This window comes from Cucumis melo, chromosome 7, assembly GCF_025177605.1.
Source record: "Cucumis melo cultivar AY chromosome 7, USDA_Cmelo_AY_1.0, whole genome shotgun sequence".
Taxonomy (NCBI): domain Eukaryota; kingdom Viridiplantae; phylum Streptophyta; class Magnoliopsida; order Cucurbitales; family Cucurbitaceae; genus Cucumis; species Cucumis melo.
Window position 1 is genome coordinate 26,245,809 of NC_066863.1, and position 14,856 is coordinate 26,260,664.

Here is a 14,856-nt window from a genome sequence, read left to right on the forward strand (position 1 = left end):
TGTTAAATTTAGATCATTGAGCGAAAACTAGGGTTTTCTCTCTCTATACATATTTGTAACAAGTGGTGAATATTTGTTTGTCCTTTAAACACAAGTTTGGGAAGAATGGGCCTTGATTGCAAATAAAATGGTTGGGTTGACTAAAAATTATGTCTCAAAGGAGAATATGTAGAAAATGAAAACATATACAGCTTAGCGTGTGTAACTCAAAGTTCTCGATGTTAATTTTATGATTTCAAGAATAAATAAGTGATGAAAACATTCCTTTTATGAACGCCTATATAGTTAAAAGAAGTCCTTGTGCCTTTTCCATAATGTGATTAATAAGTGATGGAAAATTAATTTACTTATAAATATTTACTTTTCACCTTCTTAACATCATTTTCATTTTTTGAATTTTATTTTTATTATTTACTAATTTAATTTGATGTTCATTTACTCTTGGATGCCTCAAATTGATTCCTTCCTTTTATTAGATTTTGTTTAAGGAAAATGATCATTTTGATCTCAAGTTCTGAAAAATATGTGTGTTTGGTTACTGAATTTTGAAAGTGTACTTTTTTAGTCTCTAGGTTTATAAGAATGAGTTTATTTGATCCCGAGTTTTCAAAATGTACCTTTTCGATCCCATGTTTTTTAAAATATGTTTAAAAGGTCCCTCAAATAACTATATAATTTTATTTTAATTAATTATATAACATTTTCAATTAAATAAATTATTTCTAAAAATCATATCATCTCTAAAACTATTTTTTTCTAATTTTATATATCATATAATTTTTTTTTTTAAAAAAAGTACTTCTTTGACCTTTTAAACTTATTTTTAAGATCAGATGGAAAAGATATACATTTTGAAAATCTAGGGACCAAATTGGTCTATTTTTATAAACTTAAGAATAAAAAATGTACATTTTTTAAACTTTTGGACTAAAAGCATAAATTTATCAAAATAAAATGGTTGTGTTGACTAAAAATGATATATCAAAGGAGAATATATAGAAAATGAAAACATCAATAGCTTAGCGTGTGTAACTCACAACTATGAAGTTCTCGATATTAATTTTATGATTTGAAGAAGAAATAAGTGATGGAAACATTCCTTTTATGAACTCATATATATTTAAAAGAAGTCCCCGAGTCTTTTCCATAATGTGGTTAATTAGCCTTACCAAACAATAAAATTATACTAAGTATTTTGAAATAGTCTTATGCTGTAAAAAAGTAAAGTAAAGAAAAGAATGAATGAATGAAGGTGTGAATAGAGAGCGCATGAGTCAATTCTAGAATTTAAACGGCCATGACAAATATAATCATAAACATAGCTCAAAACCATCTTAGTATTGAGGGCATTAATATAATTTAAATTTGACCGAAATAAAATACAATCAAGTTACTGTTTTGTTTTAGGTAATTAACCAGAATTCATTATGAAGGATGTTAATGACAAACGCGGGGTTGAGTGAGATAATGATTATGGTTGCAACCAAGTGATGGCAAAGAATAATAATGCAGTAGCCAGTAGGAAGAAAATGAGAGAGAAGCCAAAGTATGAGAGTTATAGGGTATTTACTCATAATTATAAATTGCAAGGGAGAGGGGGATTTCGTTAAAAAGGAGAGCGAGAAACCCCGATTTCGAGTATGTATCTTTAAATTTGAAACCTAACTAAACAACATGCTTCAAATAATAATATATCAAACACTGCAGACAAAGATTGAACAAACATATGTGACAAAATAAACTCACAACTTGAATAATAATGTGACATTGTCGCAAAATTTCTTCTACACATTAGGATTAAAAATAATTAAATGTAAGACATAAATAATTATGTGAACAAACACAAAAATTAGATGAATTTTATTGATCTTGTTGTTGAAAATAATGATGAAAGAAGACGGCAACGATACATAACATAAAACCTTTGTATAAAGAAGCAACCAATTGGATGACAAAAATGAAAGAGAGGGTCAAGGAATTTAATTAGATTTTCCTATCTAAAATATTAGTTATCACAACAACAACGATAAGATTTTCTCTATCCCTCGTTCTTTCTCTTTATATTTTAGAGAAAAGAAATGAAGGGTTAAGAGTTGAGATTTAAAAAAATATTATTAATGATAATCACGATCAATAAAACAAACATTTTACTTATGTTTCTTTATTTCTCTATATTTTCTAATGAGAAAAAAATGGTTAAAATATTTTTTTCAAGAAAAGAATAATTATGGTATTAAAATATTTTGTATAAAATAAATTGATTTTTTTTAAAATGATAGATATACTCATTAATGGTTTTTATTTTTCCTTTTTATAAAAGATTAAAAATAACAATTATTATAAAATTTTATATTATTATTAAATTTTTACTCTTTAAAATATAAAAATCTTAGCCGTTATTACTATTACTCCATCAATTTACAACAAATACTACTCTCTAAGAAACAATACTCTAAGACACGTTCAGAGGTACAAGAAATGTCCTTTGCGTACAGTTGTTGCTAGAATCTCCGTGTCACCAATTGGTTTATTTATTTTGATGGTTTATTTAGTTATTCGTCCAGCCCATACCATAATCTAATTTTTCCAATCATACTGTGTTTTATATAAATTGTCTATAATAATCATTTGATATATGCATGTGTCCTAAATTCTAAATAATACAATACCTAAGTGAACAAAATTATATATAAGTATAAGGTTATTCCATTCCACTAATTGAAGAAAATTTAGAAATATAAATTATTTTGTAGAAAACAAATACAAGCTAAGAATATTTATATTATTGAAATAAAAATAGAGGAAGAATGAAAACAATCATGATTAGAATAGAATGGAATGGAAATTTAAAAACAGAAATATGAAATTAAAAAATTAAACAACAACACATAAACATTCAGAGTTAAAAATGGAAATTTCTTCCTTGATATATTCTTCACTAATTTCCTAATTTTCTCGACCCATCTCCCAATTTTCCCTTTATTTTTTTTTTTCCATCCAAAGACAATTTTTCTATCATATCGACAAACATTGTATTTTTCACTTTACAGTTGAAATTCCAATTAAAAATAAACTTATCTCAAAATTGTAATTAATAAAAACAATAAAACATATTAATGACCATAAAACTTGATCTCTTTAACAATATATCAAACACTGCAGACAAAGATGGAACAAACATATGTGACAAAAGAAACTCACAACTTGAATAATAATGTGATATTGTCGCAAAATTTCTTCTACACATTAAGAATTAAAAATAATGTGATAATGTCGCAAAATTTCTTCTACACATTAAGATTAAAAATAATTAAATGTAAGACATAAATAATTATGTGAAAAACCACAAAAATTAGATGAATTTTATCGATCTCATTGTTGAAAATAATGATGAAAGAAGACCGCAACGATACATAACATAAAACCTTTGTATCAGGAAGCAACCAATTGGATGACAAAAATGAAAGAGAGGGTCAAGGAATTTAGATTTTCCACTCTTAAATGTTAATTATCCAAATAATTTATACTTGATCCGACTATTTTCCACGTCCCAACTTTAAATTCATGGTCAATTACGAATGCCTAGTTTGTCGCTGATTTTATCTGCAAAACAGACGAATAAAAAATCAAGTTAATACACGCACAAAAAGAAAAAGATCAATAAGTTGGGAGAAATAAACAACTAAATTTTCCTTAAATTTTGACATGAGTTCTCATTCTAAATTTTCAATTGCCTCATATCCCTTCAAATTCTAGCATCAAAACTATCTTAAAGTATGGAACACGTACCGACCTTACCTTACTAAAACTCACTAATTTCCATAATAAAAGTGAAGTTTGCCTCGCAACTAAAATTGACCGCACACAAAAAATTATTTATCGTCTTGGTTTAAAAAAAAAAAACATATCTCCAAAGATTGAAGACAATACCAACAACTTCCTTTTTCATGCAATCTTTATCACATGTAGAATGACACGATGTCTTGGCACTGTCTTTTCCGATGCATGCTTTCTCGCAGGCTTCTACACATGATTTGAATTTAGGCATTACGCTGGATATTTCGCTCTGCAACATCTTAGATCTAATCTAAATCTCAGTGTCCCTGTCAGCAGTCATGTCTGCCTTAGAGAATTGCAGTGATCCCACCACAACAATAATGCACATAAAGAAAACAACTGTACTGGTTTTTTGCCATTTTTTAGTTTTAGCTTTTAGTAAGCCTATTTTTTTTCCTTATTGCTTGATCGTATGAGGAAAGCGAGAGAACACCATTTTATAGCAATTTCAGTTTTTAAATTTCGATCATTGAGCGAAAAGTACGGGTTTCTCTCTCTATACATATTTGTAACAAGTGTTGAGTATTTGTTTGTCCACTAAATACAAGTTTGGGAAGAATGGGCCATGATTGTAAATAAAATGGGTGTGTTGACTAAAAATGATGTCTCGAAGGAGAATATGTAGAAAATGAAAACATATACAGCTTAGCGTGTGTAACTCAAAGGGAAAGTTGTCAATATTAATTTTATGATTTCAAGAACAAATAAGTGATGAAAACATTCCTTTTATGAACTCCTATATATTTAAAAGAAGTCCCTGTGCCTTTTCCATAATGTGGTTAATAAGTGATGGAAAATTGAAATTAAAAAATTAAACAAAAACACATAAATATTAGAGTTAAGGATGGAAATTTCTCCCTTCATATATCCTTCACCAATTTCCTAATTTTCTCGACCCATCTCCCAATTTTCTCTTTATTTTTTTTCCATCCAAAGACAATTATTCTATCATCTCGACGAACATTGTTTTTTTCACTTCATAGTACACTACAAGAAATATCAGTTACGATAGAATCAAAAAAACGTTATTGTTGATTTTCGATAGCGTTTTCGAAATGCTGTCGTAGCCGATGTTATTAAAAGTCCATGACTTTTCATAGCGTTTTTTTATCGCTATGCAAAACGCTATAATATGTCCCCAGCGATAGCACAAATATGATGTTATAAATGTTTTTTATAACGTAAGAATCGAAACATCTTGATAGCATTTTTTATTACGTTGAAAAATCGCTATAAAATGTTTCAATAGTGTTTTTAATAACATCGAAAAAATGCTAGCTATAAACAATTTTTTGTAGTATTTTATGAATGTTGTCGTTGCAAAAATCATTGACTTTTAATAGCGGTTTTTGTAGAGCTACTAATAACAATATTAAAGGTAGGTATGTATTAAAACCATTTGGCCTCATTAACATTTCATAATCACATTATTAAAAGAAGAATTACCATAGAACTATACATATAATATCTCATTGAACAATAAATGTTATCTTCGAATTACCATAGAACTATACATATAATATCTCATTGAATAATATATGTTATCTTCTCTGCATTACAATTTTGTTTATAAAGGAAAAAAAATCCTTTGAGAACAAACCTAAACAAAAAACTACCCTGTTTTAGAAAACTCAATACATCACAACAAAATCGATAAACTGAAGAAGAGAAGAACCGCAGTGAATAAATTCGATCAGGGCGGCTTTCGGTAAGTTTGGTCGATCATTAGATTCGTAAAGCTTCAAAAATCCACCACAATTGCCAAGATTACGCAAGAACTCATCAAAAGTCACACAACTTCCTGTCTAGTTATTAATTCCCTCTAACGATCTTAATCTTTATATGTTTCAGAAATCTCAACTTATGTTTATCTTCCCCTTCTCTTCTTCCTTTCCCTATTGAATGTTAAAAAATCACAAGAAAATGTAAAAAAAAAAAAAGTCAATATCTTTTTTATTCTCTAAACAACCAAGTAAGCTAAAAAAAAATAAAAAGAAAAAATGCAAATGTTGCATACACATTGATTCATTACTAACATACTCCAAAAACTCAGAAAAATATACTAAAAGAGAAACATATTTTCTAACTCATCAGGATCTTATATTTGAAGTGTTGGTTCATAAAAACTATTTGTGTTTGAAACATACCTGTTGCACCCAGTGGATGTACAATGGTGATTGCTCCTCCATTGACATTAATCTTTTCTGGATGTAGCCCCAACTTATTACAGCAATACACAAATTGGGATGCAAATGCCTTGTAGGTTAAAGGTTGTGCATTAGAGTAAGCCAACATGTACTGAATAGGTTCGAACTTTAAGCCTTACTAGTGATGAAAACATAAGGTTACTTCTTTTATCTCAAAAAGATAAATATCATTCGATTCATGTCCAGCAGCCTTGATAGCAGCTAGAATTGCAACATTCAGGCCAACAACCATGATAGTAGGATCCATACCTACAGCAGAAAAGGTCCTGCAAAACCAACAGCAGCAAATGCTGAGAAAAGAAAGTACTTTATGCTCAAGAAATCCCGAATTCAAATGATGGTCATTGTTATCACCCTCAAATAGTCCAATGATCTTTATTTTTTAGAAGCCCGGAACCAGTACCCAAAAGAAAGCATTTATTTTGCCAAACTATGCTTAATCTTCCTCAATGTTTCATGAAGGAGTGCGTTTCAAGAGAAATTATGGATAATGGAAAGCATGTTGCACTACTATAATATTTCAACCAAAAACTTCAATATTCAAGGAATCCATCTGCAACAAAATGAGATATGCAATGCATTATGATATGATATGTATGGTGTCAAGAAAGTTTTGCACTTGTCCAAAAAAGAAAGAAACTCACAACTTGAATAATAATGTGATATTGTCGCAAAATTTCTTCTACACATTAGGATTAAAAATAATGTGATATTGTAGCAAAATTTCTTCTACACATTAGGATTAAAAATAATTAAATGTAAGACATAAATAATTATGTGAACAAACACAAAAATTAGATGAATTTTATTGATCTCGTTGTTGAAAATAATGATGAAAGAAGACCGGTCCGATACATAACATAAAACCTTTATATAAAGAAGCAACCAATTGGATGACAAAAATGAAAGAGAGGGTCAAGGAATTTAGATTTTCCTCTCTGAAATGTTAATTATCCAGATAATTTATACTTGATCCGACCATTTTCCACGTCCTAACTTTAATTTCATGGTCAATTACGAATGCCTAGTTTGTCGCTGATTTTATATGCAAAACAAACAAATAAAAAATCAAGTTAATACACACACAAAAAGAAAAAGATCAATAAGTTGGGAGAATTAAACAACTAAATTTTCCTTAAATTTTGACATGAGTTCTCTGTAACGACCCAACTTTTCCGGACTAAGCTGAGGTCACTACCAAATACCAACACTCGACCATTCAACATAAAATTTTAAAACGGACCAGATACGATTCATTAAAACAGTATAAACCTTACAAAAGACAGTTTCGGGCCCTATTTTAAATAATTCAAGAAAAACCACAAAATAAAATGCCAAGTCACCAGTCCAAAATCACAGTCAAATTATTCTGACAAAATACATAGCGGAAGCGAAAAGAAAACCGGACGCGTCCATATGGCCTTCACGCATCCTTCCTGCCTCTCGTCGGTCTGCCCCTCGCTGTACCCCTACCTGAAAAGTTAAAGAAGAGAAAGGGTGAGTATAAACATACCCAGTAAGGGACCCACTACTGGGCCCGTTAGGGGACAACAGTTAACTTCCTATTCGGGGGTACCCTACATGTCAGTCTAGTGCTCCCGAAGGATGCACATATCAATCTAGTGCTCCCGAAGGGTGCACATATCAGTCTAGTGCCCCCGAAGGATGCACATATCAGTCTAGTGCTCCCGAAGGACGCACATATCAGTCTAGTGCTCCCGAAGGACGCACATATCAGTCTAGTGCTCCCGAAGGATGCACATATCAGTCTTGTGCTCCCGAAGGATGCACATATCAGTCTAGTGCTCCCGAAGGATGCACATATCCGTAAGGCACACTACCCCATAGATGAAGCTAACCGTTACCCCTCAGTCCAAACTAAACTGTCTACATCAATCACATCCCAACGGCATTCATATCACAGTCCCGCCATAGGCTTTATCGGTCAGATAGTATAAGTTTAAACATCTACACCCTCAGTTGTTATATGCATTTCCGATTCACACACCAATAGGGAAGACCCTAGGTCCAATCGACTAACCAACCAAAACCGGACTCACGGTCCATCCCCGTCCAAATTCCATGAACCATATCCAAACCGGTGTTTACTACATACTGAACCATAACTTCAAGGTCCATCAACATAAAATCTCAATCCACAATTATCAGTCACAGTATATTCACATCAGACAGCATATAATATCAGTATTTAACAGCCAACACGCATACAGTTATTCAGTACAGTCACTAACGTGTAATTCCCTGTGAATTACTACGTTTTCAGCCTGGACTCGGGGTCCAGTAGTAGGAAAACCCTTACCTGAAACTCGGTTATGCTCCTCGATCGAAATCCACGCTCGACAGATCTACCCAAGGAAAGGAAGCTATCTCCAATCAGGTCTGCCGCGGAACCCGAGAACTTAAGCGTCAACTCTGTACTACCTTCAAGGGAGAAAAGTAAGGCCACATCTTAATCCAACATTCAAACTCGAATCGGACGAGGTAACTTTAGGGAATTCATCAAAACAACCCTTACCGAAGACTCACCGTGAACCGAAGTGGAGGAAGGAAGGCTTAGGTGGCTCGGCTCACTCGGCTCAGCTCGGCTCGGCTCGGCTCGGCTCGGCTCGTCTCGGCTCGGCTCGGCTCGGCTCGGCTCGGCTCGGCTCGGCTCGGCTCGGCTTGGTTCGGCTCGCGGCTCGGCTCACTCGGCTCGCGGCTCGACTTGGTTCGGCTGGCGGCTCGGCTTACTCGGCTCACGGCTCGGCTTGGTTCGGCTCGCGGCTCGGCTCACTCGGCTCGCGGCTCGGCTTGGTTCGGCTGGCGGCTCGGCTCACTCGGCTCGCGGCTCGGCTTGGTTCGGCTCGCGGCTCGGCTCGCGGCTCGGCTCACTCGGCTCGCGGCTCGGCTTGGTTCGGCTCGCGGCTCGGCTCGCGGCTCGCTCGGCTTAGGGCTCGGCTCGGACAAGGATGGCGGCTCGGGTACGGCTCGGACTGGAAACGGGTTCGGGTCGGGTCAGCTTGGAACCGGGTCGGGTTGGACGAAAACGGCAGCCACGGTTTTATTTCTCTCTTCCGGCGACGGCGGCGTTCGATGGGGGCGTGCCGCGGCTGGGTAGAGTCCGTCGACCGGTTCCGTTTTTACCCGACAGCGGACGACGGCTTGACGGCAGAAGTTGGGACGATCTGAAGCCGAGGGGAGATCCGAAAATAGGGGCCGCGGCGGTCGGACAATGAAGCTGGAGAGTTGACGGTGTAGACGGAGGCGAACGACCACCACGGAGACGGAGATGGAGATGTGCGCGAACGGAAGGGAAAAGAGAAAAGGAAAACGACGGCGGCGGCGATGTCGAAAGAAGAAGAAGGAGGAGGAGGAGCGGCGGCGCGGGGGAGAGAAACGAAAATGGATTGAGGGGTAGCCGCGCGTTTTTAGGGTTTGGTTTTCTTTTAAAAAAAAAAAGTTTATTATATATATATATATAATTCTTAATAATTATATAACATTAATAATTTAAATTATATAATAATATATATATTAAATATAAATAATAATAATAATAATAAAGTAATAATAATAATATATTAATAATATTAATATTAAATAAATAACAATTTATTATATTTCTATAATATTAATTAATAATAATAATTATAATATTAATATTATAACAAATAAAATAAATATTAATAATAATAATATAATTAATGTTATATTATTATTATATCACTTGCACTTTACATAAAACGAGAAAAATTTTACCTTAAATTTTCGGAGCGTTACATTCTTCCCTCCTTAGGAAACTTTCGTCCTCGAAAGTTTTATTTCTCGAACAGTTCGGGATAACGGGATCTCATGTCGTCTTCACGCTCCCATGTAGCCTCTTCTACCCGGTGATTTCGCCATAAGACTTTAACTAGGGGAATTTGTTTATTTCTCAACGTCTTCACCTCTCTAGCAAGCACCTCAACAGGTTGTTCAACATAGCTCAAGTTTTCATCAATCTCTAGTGGCTCGTAATCCACTACATGGGATGGATCTGGCACGTACTTCCTCAACATAGAAACGTGAAACACATCATGGACTGTCGAGAGTGATGGAGGCAACGCCAAGCGATAAGCTACAGGGCCAATCCGCTCCAGAATCTCAAACGGCCCAACAAAACGGGGACTCAGCTTTCCCCTCCTTTCAAAACGCACGACACCTCTCATAGGTGCTACCTTTAAGAACACCTTATCCCCTATCTCAAACTCAAGGTCCTTCCGCCTCACATCTGCAAAACTCTTCTGCCTACTCTGAGCGGTATGCATGCGTGATCTAATCTTCTGTATCGCTTCGTTAGTAGACTGAACTAACTCAGGACCCATCAACCTCTGCTCACCTACCTCATCCCAGCAAACCGGGGATCTACAACATTTGCCGTACAGGGCCTCAAACGGTGCCATGCCAATAGTAGCCTGATAGCTGTTATTATAAGCAAATTCCATCAAATGTAAGTGGGAGTCCCAGCTACCTGGAAATTCCAATGCACACGCTCGCAACATATCCTCTAAAACCTGGTTCAGACGCTCAGTCTGACCGTCAGTCTGTGGATGGAAAGCCGTACTAAAGTCCAATCTCGTGCCCATAGCAGTCTGCAAACCCTTCCAAAATTTGGAAGTGAAACGGGCATCTCTGTCAGAAACAATCGACACTGGCACTCCGTGCAATCTCACTATCTCAGACATGTACAACTGTGCCCACTTACTAGCAGTATAGGTGGATTTACCTGGAACAAAGTGCGCTGATTTAGTAAGTCTGTCCACCACAACCCAGATCACTGTAAATCCCCTCAGAGTTCTCGGTAGCCCTGTAATGAAATCCATGGACACGTTTTCCCACTTCCATTCCGGTATGCTCAAGGGTTGTAATAAACCCGCTGGTTTCTGCCTTGGTGCCTTAACCTGCTGACACACCAAGCATTTACTGACAAATTCTGCTACTTCCCTCTTCATGTTACGCCACCAATAAACCCGCTTTAGGTCCTGATACATCTTCGTACTACCTGGGTGCATAGAAAATGGGGAACTGTGAGCCTCAGCTAATAATTCTGTCTTAACCGCACTATCTGACGGGACACAGAGGCGCCTCTCAAACAACAGTCCACCATCAGAGGATAACGAGAACTCAGCCGTTTGCCCTGCCTCTGCTAGGCCACGTTTCTCAACCAGATAAGGATCGTTACTCTGAGCATCAATGATCTTCTGCCTCAAAGTCGGCTGTACCGTCAACTGGGCTAACTGCATAGTAACTGCACCCACTGACACTGCAATCTCAGCCCGCTCAAGATCCCGATGCAATGGGGCCTGTCGGGTAATAAGTGCTGCCGAATGTGATACCTTTCTACTAAGAGCATCAGCTACCACATTCGCCTTGCCTGGATGATACAGTATCTCACAATCGTAATCCTTCACTAACTCAAGCCATCTCCGCTGTCTCATATTCAATTCTTTCTGAGTAAAGAAGTACTTCAGGCTCTTATGATCTGTGAATATCTGTATCTTTTCACCGTATAAATAATGCCTCCATATTTTCAAAGCAAAAACCACTGCTGCCAACTCTAGATCATGTGTAGGGTAGTTCTGCTCATGACTCTTCAACTGACGAGACGCATAAGCGACCACCTTACCCTGCTGCATCAAAACACAACCCAGACCCTTCTTGGAAGCATCACTATAAATCACGAAACTGCCAGAACCATCAGGTACAGTAAGAACCGGCGCGGTAACTAGCTTCTGTTTAAGGGTCTGGAAACTGTCCTCACACGCCTTGCTCCAAACAAAAGGAGCTCCCTTTCTGGTCAACTGAGTAAGAGGAGTAGCTATACGGGAAAAGTTCTCCACAAACCGTCGATAATAGCCTGCTAAACCCAGAAAGCTACGAACCTCACTGACTGTGGAAGGTCGGGTCCAACCGGTGACTGCCTCTATCTTAGCTGGATCCACAGAGACTCCATCCTTAGAAACCACGTGGCCCAGAAAGGACACCTGCTTCAGCCAAAACTCGCATTTCGAGAACTTTGCATACAACTTATTATCCCGAAGTGTTTGCAAAACCATACGTAAATGCTCCTCATGTTCGGCCTCCGTCTTGGAGTATATCAAAATATCGTCGATAAACACGATCACAAAAGTATCTAGGAACTCCCTAAACACTCTGTTCATCAAGTCCATAAACACTGCCGGAGCATTCGTCAAACCAAAAGACATCACAATAAACTCGTAGTGTCCATATCTGGAACGAAATGCTGTCTTCGGTACATCCTCATCCTTAATTCTCAGCTGATGGTATCCCGACCGAAGATCAATCTTAGAGAACACTGTGGCTCCCTGTAACTGGTCAAATAGATCGTCAATCCTGAGCAAGGGATATCTGTTCTTTACGGTTACCTTATTCAACTCCCTATAGTCAATGCATAGACGCATCGATCCATCTTTCTTCTTAACAAATAAAACTGGCGCACCCCAAGGTGACACGCTCGGTCGAATGAATCCCTTATCAAGCAATTCCTGTAACTGTACCTTCAGTGCTTTCAATTCTGCGGGGGCCATTCTGTAAGGGGCTCTGGATATAGGAACCGTGCCCGGCTCCAACTCTATGGCAAACTCAACCTCCCTGTGCGGAGGCAACCCTGGAAGTTCCTCAGGAAAGACATCCGGATAGTCCCTCACTACTGGTTCTGATGACAGGGATACATCGGCCTCTCTAGTATCCACCACGCTCGCTAAGATACCCCAAGTACCCTGACTGAGCAGTTTACTGGCCCTGATGGCTGAGATTACCTGAGGCAACGACTTTGACCCTCCTCCCTTAAATTTAAAACTGGCCATCGAGGGAGGGTTAAACGTTACCTCCTTACGTGAACAATCTATACTGGCGTGGTTAACGGCCAACCAGTCCATACCCAGGATTACATCAAAGTCTAGCATATCCAGAACTATCAGCGTTACTTCAATCACATGACCTGTTATCTCAATCTGACATGCCTTCACCTTTTCCTTCGACAACATACATTCCCCGGAAGGAGTAGATACTGACAGAACATGGTGTAAGGGCTCTACCTCTAAGCGGGCATGCGACACAAACGCGGAAGAGATAAAAGAATGCGACGAACCCGAATCAAACAAAACTAAGGCGTAATGCCCCAACACTGGGAGCGTACCTGTTACTACTGTGCCTGCCTTCTCAGCCTCGGTCCTGTTGGTAGCAAAGACTCTACCCTGATGTGGAGCACCTGCTCCCTGATTCTGCGCGATCCCCGTGACTCTCAACGGGCATCTATCAGCTGTATGACCCTCTTGCCTGCACTTAAAGCAGGTCCTGGTCCCGAATAAGCAACGGCCCAGATGGTGCTTCCCACAAGTGGTACACAACGGCTTTCCTCTGGCCGCCTCTCCTGTCTCAAAAGGTTTCTGCTGGAAGCTGCGAAACTCACCACCGGGTCTGAAATTCCGCTGTGGCACTGGAACAGGCTGCTGCTCAGCCTTCCTCTTCTGTCCAGACGTCGAACCTCTACCAGCGGTCTTAGACGAGTTGGCCCTCTCCTGTAAACTGAGATCCACTGCCAGGCGCAGTGCATCGGCATGAGTAGCAGGTCTGAAAGCTCGGACCAAACCCTGAATGTCCAGTCTGAGGCCTCTAACAAACTTGTCAGCTCTGGCCGCCTCGGTCGCTATCATCTCGGGAGCGAAGCGGGATAACATGTCAAACTCCGCATCGTACTGCTCCACGGTCATGTCACCCTGCTCTAAGTTCAGAAACTCCTGCCGCTTGGCATCTCTCAAACTGGCGGAGAAGAATTTCGCATAGAAACTCTCCTTGAACTGCTGCCACGTGATCTGACCCACATCACCACCTAGCATCCTCTCTGTAGTCTCCCACCATGCAGTACCTCTGTCGGTCAACATAAAAACAGCACACTGAACCTTCTGATCCTCAGGGCATTTAATGTAACGGAATATGGTTTCCAAGGACGATAACCACATCTGAGCCCTGGTGGGGTCCTCTAAAGACCCATCGAACGTCGTGGGATTATACTTCCTGAAATCCCTCAGATGCTTAGCCTCTGCCGACAACTGATCCGGCACAAACTGGGGCGCAACTGGTACTGGGGCCGGAGCTGGAGCAGGAACTCGTGCTGGAGCTGGCGCTGGAGCTGGCGCCGGAGTTGGCGAGGCAGGCTTCTGCTGCTCCCGCATCTGCATAATCATATCTCTAAACCTCTGCTCCATGGCGGCTAGGTCCGCATGAGTAACTGGCGCAGCCGGGTCAGGGGCTTGGGCTACAGGCTGCACCTCAGGCTGAACGCGTCCTGCTCCCCTTCCTCGGCCTCCTCGGCCACCCCTACGTGCACCTCTCCTTGGTGGCATTTTCCTAACAACCACCAAACGATTCCTTTAGTCATAAATGGTAATTGAATTTGCAGTTTAACTTAGGTAAGGTAATGCATGTAGAGTTATACATATACTTTCATGAGAGCGTACCTGACGAGCGGCAAGGATCGTTTCAGCCATAAGGACACAAAACACAGACTCACATTATAAGTCAGTCTACAGAACCTAAAACTTAGGCTCTGATACCAACTGTAACGACCCAACTTTTCCGGACTAAGCTGAGGTCACTACCAAATACCAACACTCGACCATTCAACATAAAATTTTAAAACGGACCAGATACGATTCATTAAAACAGTATAAACCTTACAAAAGACAGTTTCGGGCCCTATTTTAAATAATTCAAGAAAAACCACAAAATAAAATGCCAAGTCACCAGTCCA